General features: G+C 40.9%; 2 long non-coding RNA genes across 2 annotated transcripts; both read left to right on the top strand.

Moving 5' to 3' along the window:
- The first annotated feature begins 366 nt into the window (after nucleotides 1-366).
- LOC139166762 (uncharacterized) lies at nucleotides 367-7,708 on the top strand. The gene is made up of 3 exons (XR_011559029.1): nucleotides 367-468; nucleotides 584-754; nucleotides 7,695-7,708. It is a non-coding gene; the product is annotated as an uncharacterized lncRNA (long non-coding RNA).
- LOC139166767 (uncharacterized) lies at nucleotides 7,707-9,389 on the top strand. Its single transcript, XR_011559034.1, has 3 exons — nucleotides 7,707-7,819; nucleotides 8,103-8,211; nucleotides 8,993-9,389. It is a non-coding gene; the product is annotated as an uncharacterized lncRNA (long non-coding RNA).
- The last annotated feature ends 685 nt before the right edge of the window (nucleotides 9,390-10,074 follow it).

Below are 10,074 nucleotides of genomic sequence, written 5' to 3'. Positions count from 1 at the left end.
AAAAAGGTCATAAGTCACTTTATAATTTTTAAATGAACGTTTTCAGGACTATCTGTATAACATTTAAAAAAATCTTCATGTTCACTTCCAATTTGATGCAGAAAATGACTTTGCCTTGAAGCTCCACAATAGATCCAGTGGGGGCCATTGGAGATCCCTATTTTCTGCCTCTCCCATCTTACCTAAGATTCCTCCTTAGGGAAAATAAGACAATGAGACAGTCCAGAGCCCAAAGCCGGGTTTTGCCTTCTCAAAGGTGTAAATAAAACGTGCCAGAACTTCCTGGTCTGGCCTAACAGCTCCCTTTATGCTCATTACATCAGGGCTGGACTGCAACATTTGCTCTATTGTTGCCATGGATACAGCTTGTCTTGCAACAACCGGGCACAGTGGAAACCAGAAAGCTCAAAATGAACAGAAAGAAGCTGCAGAAGCTTACAGACCCACTCTGCAAATCCACTAAATATTGTGAGTAAAAATGGGTCTCCTCTCTCCTCTCTCCTTCTTTAAATCCAGCTGCTCCTCAGTTCATTAATCCATCAATGAATTCATGATAATTGTTTTTATATTGTTACCTTGACAGGATAAGATTGAGTTTTCAACCCAGAGATGCTGAAACTACAATGCCCAGAATTCATTGTCAATGAAGTAATCAAGGAGATGTATACTCAAATTTACATTTGATGGCAAACAAATAAATCTTCATTGCTGGTTTTGTTTCACTATTTCCTTTTGCAGTTAATAAATTTGAAAGGTGAGGTGAGGCCGGATTGGGGAGAAGTAGGATGAGGTGGGGTTGGGTGGGGAAAGGTGAGGTCATCAAATTGCAATTGCTGACATGCACTGGGGAGCAGGAGAGACTCAGCTGGGCTAGGCTGGGCCAGGATTAAAGTGGCAGGGGCCCAACTCCTTCAGGATGGCCAGATCTAACCACATCGCGACCTGATCTAGCCCACAGGCCTTATGTTCCACTTGTCTGAGTTAGAGCCTCAGAAGGTTTTCAATAAGCTACAATGGAACACTGGGTAGACTTGTTTGAATACCTTAGGTAACCATTATTCCACTGTAACTGGATTTATAATTCAAACAATAATTGGAAATAGACCTATGTATCTGGGATCCAGTTTCTTACAAAGTTAGTTCAGCTTCAGGTATTTAATAGACAGGTATACTTTCTCCCCAACCCTGAACTCCTGGAGGGCTCTTTTCCAATCTGCCTGTCTCTTTTGTGACTCCGTTTTTATTCAGGGCTTTCTGCACATCCCAGGCAGCTTTTTGAATATCCATCCATTCTGCTACTGTTACTGAAGGAAGGAGGATCCCTTGGAAATTCTGGCATTGGCAAAAACTCAACATGGTCACATTAAAGGGGGTGAACCCAGTGCTGCCATGCACTGAGTTATTATAAGCCACTTTTGAAAAAGGTAGGAGCTCCACCCAGTTGGTTTGTGACAGTTTGCATAGCAACATATCCACTATTGTATTAGTTCATTCTACCACCTCATTGGTGCTTGGATGGAACCACAAAGTCCATGGGCTGATCCTATTCTCTTTATGAACTCCCACAAAACTTTGCTGTAAACTGTAACCCCCAGTCTGAAATGATGCACCTTGGACTCCATGCAGCCAGAAGATGTGCTGCATGAACATTTTGGCCAGATTTCGGGCTGAGGGAAACTTCAGACATGTGATGAAGTGCACTTGCTTTGAAAACAGGTCAACCACTGTCCAAATCACAGTACTCCCATTACTTTCAGGTAATTCCACTCTAAAGTCCAATGCAATTTCCTCCTATTGGCCAGATTATTACATATTTTTCTATGTCGTTCTTCATCTTGGATCACGAAAAGAAGCTTTAAAAATCAGAAGTAACCAGCCAGCTTTAAGTCATGACTTCTTGGTAGGATCTGGATCAGAGGTGGTACTCATCCCATTCAGACTAGTTTGGGAGAACTGGTAGTGGAAATTTTAACTGGTTCGCCAAACCAGCAAATACCACCTTTGGCTGGCCCCGCCTGTTCTGCCTGACTGGCTCAGGCAATGTGTAACAGTCCAAGGAAAAGAAATCAAACACACACATGCTCTGCTAATCAGCGAACATGTATTAAATAAACAAAAAAGGGTTACTCAAAAACAGTTCTTACTGTCTGAAAGCAATGAGAGTGCAAGGCTTACTTCAGCCGCATACAAAAACACAGGAAAAAACAAACAAAGACAACCTGGAATGAGCAAAGACGTTTCAGGAGTCCTTTTGAATCTTTGGAGCAAACAGCAAGTCCCAGAGTTTTCATCTTCCACTGCTCTGAAAAAGCTGGGTTGAAAACTCCAACGGCACGGAACAGAAACTTCAGAGCAGGAACCACAAAATAGCACAGATAAATAGCCACAGTTTGCCTTGGCCTTTGTTCCCTTTTATCCCTTTAGCCCTCATTAAGGGAATCACACCCAGCCCTCAGTATAAGAACCACACCCAGCCCAGGTGCTCCTATAATGACTTGTAATACTCGTTAAAGCGATCTCTTCTTTGCATAGCTCTTCGGCTACACAGATCGATATATTGATCTGCAGAAGAACCCAGGGACAAAAGACTGTCTGAGGGACTGCATGCCAAATCCCCTGGTCGGTCTGCTGAATCCTGCATACCAGTGACCTCGTCCTCCTGCCTGTCTGCCACGTCTTCCTGGCTGTCTGCCACATCTTCCTGGCTGTCAGCCAGGCTTTCGCATTCACTTTGTGCCACGTCTCTTGTCACTCTCTATGCCCACTCCCTGCCTGCCCACTTGCCCCACCCACAGAGTATATATTTTGCCTTTGCCACACAGCCCAGTTAATTGCCTAGCCTCAGCTCTGCACCTCCCCCATTCTGCCCAGCAAAGATAAGCATGCTGTCCATTTGGCATTTGCCTTGGCCAGGTCTGGGAATGCACCATTCCCTGGCTCCAGGCTTGCCGCACCTGGAGACTCCATCCACTCACTATTCATCTTGGCCAGGTCGGGGAATGCACCTCTCCTCAGTTCTGGCAAACCCCCGTGCCACCCACTCGCCTGCCATCTTGCTCACTTTCATTTCATCTGTGCTTTGGTGGGGGTACCCGGCTCAGCTCGGCTGGTGAGCCTCCAGCTGCTGGTAGGTTTCGACTGCCTTTCAAGCAGCAGCAGCTCTGTTTCCATCTTTCTGATGCAGAAGGGCATTCTCCTGGCCAGGTCTGGCTGTGAGCAGCACCGGCAGGCAATGGGATGTGCATAAATGGCCAGCGCAGAGAACAAGGTGGCAACGGCAGCAGCAACAGAACTTCTTTAGACCTTTTTTTGTGGCCTGTAGTTTTCAGTACTTTTGGCAAAAGAAGCCTGCAGCCGCCACCTCTTTTTTGGTGTGAGAAGCCTCCAGCCGCTACTGCCAATTTGGTTCCAGCTGGCAAAGAGGCGGCGGCTGTAGGCTTTTTGCATCAAAAAAGAGGCAGCGGCTTCAGGCCTCTTTCATTGACAACTACAAGCTGAAAAAGAAGCCTGAAGTTCCATTACCACCATCACCACCCTGTTCTTCACACTGGCTGTGCACACACATCTTATTGCCTGCTAATGCAGCTCATGGCCAGATCCAACCAGGAGAACAGCCTGCTGCACCATAGGGACAGCGTCTTAGCAAAGCTACTCAGAAGGTAGCAGGAGTGTGGTGTCCCCTTAATGTAGTTTGATGTGCCAGTTCTATGGGCATGGCTTGGTGGGCATGGCTTGGTGGGTGATGTTGAGTTGGTCACTCCCACTCAAACTTGCTTTGAGTGATGTCAAGTTGGCCACACTGTCTCAGTTTTATGACCCCAATCAAGCTATGCCCACCAAACCATGCCCACAAACCGGTATTTAAAAAATTGAATCCCACCACAGCTCTGGATCCTCTGATCCAGCTCTGGAACATACCGTTTGTCTCCCTTCCACACCAAGTCTTCCCTCATCAACAGACCTTTGGGTTAGAGCAAATGAATCCTGCCATAACTACTTCCTCATGCACTGGTGTGTTCATGTTCTCTGTCCTTATCTTGGATAGGGTCACCACCATGTCTTGGAATCAGCTTGGGGACTGGTCCAGGCTTCAGTGCTGCATCAAGTTTCTGCTCTGTTCTGGACATTGTTAGGTTACAGCTCTCTTGGAAACATCCTAGTAGGCTGAGTTAAGTTAAGGAGAGCTTGTTTAATGTCAATTGCCCAACTAATGAACCCAAAATAAGGAAACATTATCAGGAGCTTTGAATCCCCAAATGTAAAACTATATTAGATACACCATTTTGGTACTGAAGAAACAAAACCAGTTCTGGTTTTTCCATGCAAATGCTTGCCTGGTAAAAAAATTATGAGACATACTTTTGTTATGGGAACAGTCCATCTCTTTCTCAAACACCTTCAATGGTTACCTTTTTGATGGTCAAGCTCTCACGATCCATGCACATTCCCCCCTCCCCCAGTTCATTGGCAAGTTGAAAAGCATTAAGGTTTGAAAGAAGCAAAGTGATTCAATCTTGACACTCTCTATGTTTCAAATCTTCCATGAATATGAGAGTGCTGAAGAGATTCTCAGAGAGCAAAAATATTTATATGATCAAGTCTTTTAAACTTGAATAATTCTGTGACTTTGAAATAACACGGACCTTTTATAGGTATGCGGAAGAAGCCTGGATATCTATGAATCAGCTAAGAGGCCATAACATCAGCATGCAAATGACTCAAATTATATAATTTGCACTTCAGTTCATGATGATGTCATGAATTGTTTTATTGCTTTTCCCTCAGCATTGCTACAGGGAAGATATTGCAATGTTCTTTTCTAGGACTAACCTGAATGGAGGGTAGCTGAAAAGTGAGTCATGTCCTTGTACATTGTTCATATTTTTGTGACCTGATCTACTCCCCTTCCCTCATTTTAGTAAATTGATGTAGAGGGTAGAATAGTAGCAAAGCAATGTGGCAAGAGTGGTATGTAATCAAACCAAGAAATCAACTTCACTGGAAGACTAATCTACCTTTATTAAGATAGGCTATGGTAGCAGAATCTTGTAAGCCTGACTATTCTTTATATCCTTTCCATCTTATATTCCTGTGACTTTGAGAAGTGTTTGAGTCATTTTGGTGTATCTTCCGAATGATTTGGCTCTGTACAATTGGGAACATACCTATGAGCTCCTAGTTAGACACTAGGTTCCTTTGCTTAAAATTGTCAGATGTCTCTCCCTATATCTTCGATTCAATAAGGCTATGTAAGGAAATAGATACCCAACGGTTGCAGAAATATAACTTTAGTATTATAGGTTTTAATAATAGAATCTAAAAGACCTGCCAGATTAGCATTCTGGTCTTTCTTTGATCACATAGGACAAAGGCTGCAATATTTTAAGGTTTTCTTTACACCCTTCTCCTTTCTCAGGACTAAATTGTCATTTTGCCTTCCCTAATGTTTATTGCAAGCTCATCTCCACATTTTTCTGTACTCCTGCAAGGTAGAGTAGATTTAATTAAACTAGCATACAAGACTCCAAGAACTTTTGCTAAGGAATTTTATTATAAAATTACCCATGAAGTGATTATGAAAGAATTGCAGTGATTGCTGGGAATCAATATCTAAACCACTAGCTTGTTATCAAATCAAAGATTCAATATGACCTTTGGATCAGAAAGCACAACAATATCTATAACTATTAATAAATGTGAAAATAAAATTAAAACAAATCAAATACATTATTATATTAACTGTAGTACTGATAACAGTGACGATCATCAAAATTCAGGATAAACTTTAACTGTTTTTAGCATGGATGCAACAAATGCACATAATCAGAAACCTGGAAAGTAATTTGATTATGATGTGCATAGAAGCAGTGGAAAGAAGCAGTGGCAGTGTTTCCTACCAGGTAGTTCTTGAAATTTGGATAAATATAAATCCTCCTTGATTCCCGAAAGAAATCAACAAAGGGACACATGGCTTAGGAATTCCAGAGAGCCATTTCCAGCACTATGGAAAAGAGTGTTCTCTACCATACCCACAGAACTGCAAGGGTAGTACATTGAATCTTGTCAAGGTGAAAGCTTGACAAAATTTTAGAATTAAACAGAAGGGAGATAAGATGGTGGCACATGTCAATTTGAAAATAATAGGATTGGATATTTGGTTTGAACCAGTTTTTGAACTGGTTTGAAATATCCCAGACTTCTGGCATTTTCAAATTCTGATAGAAACTTTCCAAGAAATCTGTTATTAGCTTTTGTTAGATAGGTTGATTTAAAATTGTCTCAGAACCAATAAAGCCAGACCCACAGACCCCTGCAATTTTGTGTCTACTATATAAACAGATCCCACTGAAAATATCTTGCCAAGGTTATATCAGTTACATAATTCTGCCTAATTATTTTAAACACTTTTCAAGGAATTTGAGCTATAAAAAAAGAAATGTTCAAAAAAAATGATCTGTCATGACTTTAAGTCTTTATATAGAGGGCTTGGAGAGTTAGCCTGTGAATGCTCTTCAACAGTTACAGCACTCTGTATGGATCCATCCATCCATCACAGTTGAACTTTGAGCAGTTAGTTCAGAGTATAGATGAAACTGAACAAAGATTAAGAAAAGGAAAGGGGAATATTTCGCACAGTGAGAAATGTAAAGTATTTTGAACATAACTCATTACCACATGTGTGTTTGCGCGCACGCGCGCACACGCACACACATTGATATGGGTTATCACCCATTTGGGTGAATTTAAAGAAATATTTCATAAATCCATAGAGAATAAAGTTATTCATGGTTATAATGGCAGCATATTACCTTTATTACTGGATTTGCCATGCCTGTCAATGCCAGTTGCTGTAAAACACAAGATGGAGGGAGATACTGCACTAATAACTTGCCAATTATTATCTAGTGAACACTGTGAAAAAAAACTCTGTACAAATAAAGCATAAATACAGGTCTCTTCCAGACAAATTCTTCTTAAGTTTTTATAGTGATATTTAATTATTATTGCTCTGTTGGAATCTGCCAAAATTATCATCTTTGCTAAGGTGCAGAAAATTACTATATATCGGTCTGTGTGGTGATTGAAGCTGTAGGATGGAAGAAAATCAGAGTTTTTAAACTCTGATTTTTTGCTTGTGATTATTCACCTGGTGATTCCTGATTAACTATATATCTTCCAGAGCTACTCATTTGGTGTCGACACCTCAGCCCCAGTATGTGAAGGAGTAATCTCTTTATTGGAGATTAAAATATTTATAATATTGGAATTAGCACTACCTCCTGACAATACATCTTGGATGCATTTAGTTAGATAATGTAGTGGTATTTCTTTCTTTCTTGGAAAGGAACCATTTCTATGAGACATGTTTTTTTTTTAAAAAGAAAAGATTAATTGTTTTAAAATTTAAAAATTAAAATTTAATTTTAATTTTAATATTTTAAAATGAAAATATTCAGTGCTTTAAAATACAAATTTACATTTTAGGAAGAGGAGAAAAATAATAGTTGCCAATCTAAACAATAGTTTAATAATAAAAGAATAAAGTATTTGTAGATTGAATATTTGTAGATTGGGATTGAAATGAGGTGTCCATGGTGCTCTCTGAGCTTGGTTGATCTCTTCTCTCTTCTCTTCTGACTAGTAGTTAGTACTTGTGGATGTATTCTGCCAATCCTCTGTTTGTCCTACTACAGGCAGAACACTGGCACCACACAGAATGAAGAATTCCAGTTTAATATTATTGATTCCAAGAAGGTTCTGTAAAAGATGTATTCTGGTCTGTTTTTCTTATTCTGAAGTATATAATAAAGACACCAAGGTGAATATCAATTCTCATGTTGAACTGAGAAATTAAAAATATGTCCAATTTAACATAATGCAAATATTTAAATAAAACATAGCACAAAAACCTGGTTATATGTAACCTACATCCAAAACCTTCCTGAAGTAAAGGTCCTCCGCTTTCCTCTACTTGGACTTTACTTTTTCTAGAAATGTTTGGGATTCCAGTTTTTCACCAGAAGCACGGGATGATAGTTAAACACCACTTTTTTCATCCTCAGCCCAGAGAGTCTGCTGAAGTTCTGTCTCTTATTTTATAGGATTTAGTCCCAAGGCAAAGAGAAGATCTGGGGAATCTGATTCTATATGTAGATGAAAAAGAGCATCTCTCTATGTGGTAATCAGACTGCACATCTGCAGGCTGGATAGGTAATGTGCATTCAGTGCAAGCCTAATAACTTGGAAGAAAATAACATTTATAAGAACCTGTTTGTCTGACAAAGGTTAACAGGATACATTTTTGAAAACTGAACAGAACAAGAAAAACTCTGATATCAGAGGAAAATGTAGCAAAAAAAAAAGATCAAGTTTAAAAAAGAGACCACATTAGTTTATAGACTATGAGAAAAAAATCCTCAAAGCAGCCCCATTAAAAGTATACATATTGATTTGAAAAGTTGACTCCTCCTTTCTAAGCCCCCTCCATCCAGGTTATGTGATCCACAATAGAGTATGTGCATCCTTCCCTGTACCTCCCAGAACTGTGAGGGTAAAGTTACGGCAGGTGTGCCCGAGTGGGATGCAGCGTCCTCTCTGATGGCATGCCCAGCTCAGCTCCAACATGCATGCGTGTGCGCCTCTCACCGGCCAGCTGATTTTCAGGTCTGAGCCTCACATGCAGGGAGGGGGGCATGTGGGAGATGTGTACATGCCCTGGGGGATCACGTACACATGCCCCACATGCCCAGGGGGAAGGGGAACATGGAGTCACATGCACATTTGCAGAGGAGCATGAAGGGGCCATGTGTGCACGCATAGGCAGTGGGAGGAGCACAGGAGTTGTGCAAACATGCGTGGGGATGGAGGAGAGCATGGGAGTCACATGTGAATGTGTAGGGGACAGGAGAGAGCATGCATGAATCTTATAGAACTTAAACAAAGGCATGCTGTGTTCTTGGAAATAATAGAAAATGTTGTTTCTTTCTTGCAGGATGTTTTATGATTTTTCCAGTTAAGTTACACACTAACAGATAAATGGGGAGCTTCCAGGTTGGTAATGGTAATGACCTATAAATCCCTACATCGGACCAGAATATCTTTGGAACTGTCTTCTGCCGCACGAATCCCAGCGACCAATAAGATCCCACAGAGTTGGCCTTCTCCGGGTCGACTAAACAATGTTGTCTGGTGGGCCCCAGGGGAAGAGCCTTCTCTGTGGTGTCCCTGGCCCTCTGGAATCAACTCCCCGCAGAGATTAGAACCGCCCCCACCCTCCTTGCTTTTCATAAGTTGCTAAAGAGCCACCTATGTTGCCAGGCATGGGGGAACTGAGATCCCCCAGGCTTATATAGTTTACTCATGGTATGATTGTGTTGTATGGTTTTAATGTTGGGTTTTAGATGTTTTTAATATTAGATTTGTTACACTGTTATTATTTTGTTGTGAGCCACTCTGAGTCTGCGGAGAGGGGCGGCATACAAATCTAATAAATTATTATTATTATTATTATCATTATTATCATTATTATTATTATTATTATTATTATTATTATTATTATTATTATTATTATTATTAACAGCACAAGGGTTGATCTACACAATAGAATACTGTGACCTTGTATGGCTTAACAGTTGCCATGCCAGGCTCCAAGACACTATGATTATAAGTGGATGTATTAAAATCACTCCAACTTGCTTGTTTCTTGTTCTGAGCCACATAGCACCAACAGCTTTATGAAGGCAAGATGTACTAGTAAGAGAAAGCAGAAAAATTATGAACAACTCACTCTTACCAGTGCATGCTGACCTTCCTAATTTATTAGCTGGAAGACTCAATTGGCCTCCCCTGGCACTTGCACAACATCTGCTCAACAACATTAACATCAATTCTCAAGGGAAATTCAAATGGGTTGCTGAACACCTAGACAAAGGTATTAAGGTGCCAGGCTTTTAACTACTACATCAGCACCGGGCAATCCTGAATAGGATTTCCATCTCACACAGTGTCTGCCAGGACTCTCTGTAGAAATGGGGCATAGTATTTTCCCCTCAGTGTGACTGCAGGGTCCCAAGT

Source organism: Erythrolamprus reginae, chromosome 4, assembly GCF_031021105.1.
Source record: "Erythrolamprus reginae isolate rEryReg1 chromosome 4, rEryReg1.hap1, whole genome shotgun sequence".
In the NCBI taxonomy this organism is placed as follows: Eukaryota; Metazoa; Chordata; class Lepidosauria; order Squamata; family Dipsadidae; genus Erythrolamprus; species Erythrolamprus reginae.
The sequence above is the reverse complement of the archived record's forward strand: the minus strand, read 5'-3'. Positions and strand labels throughout refer to the sequence as shown.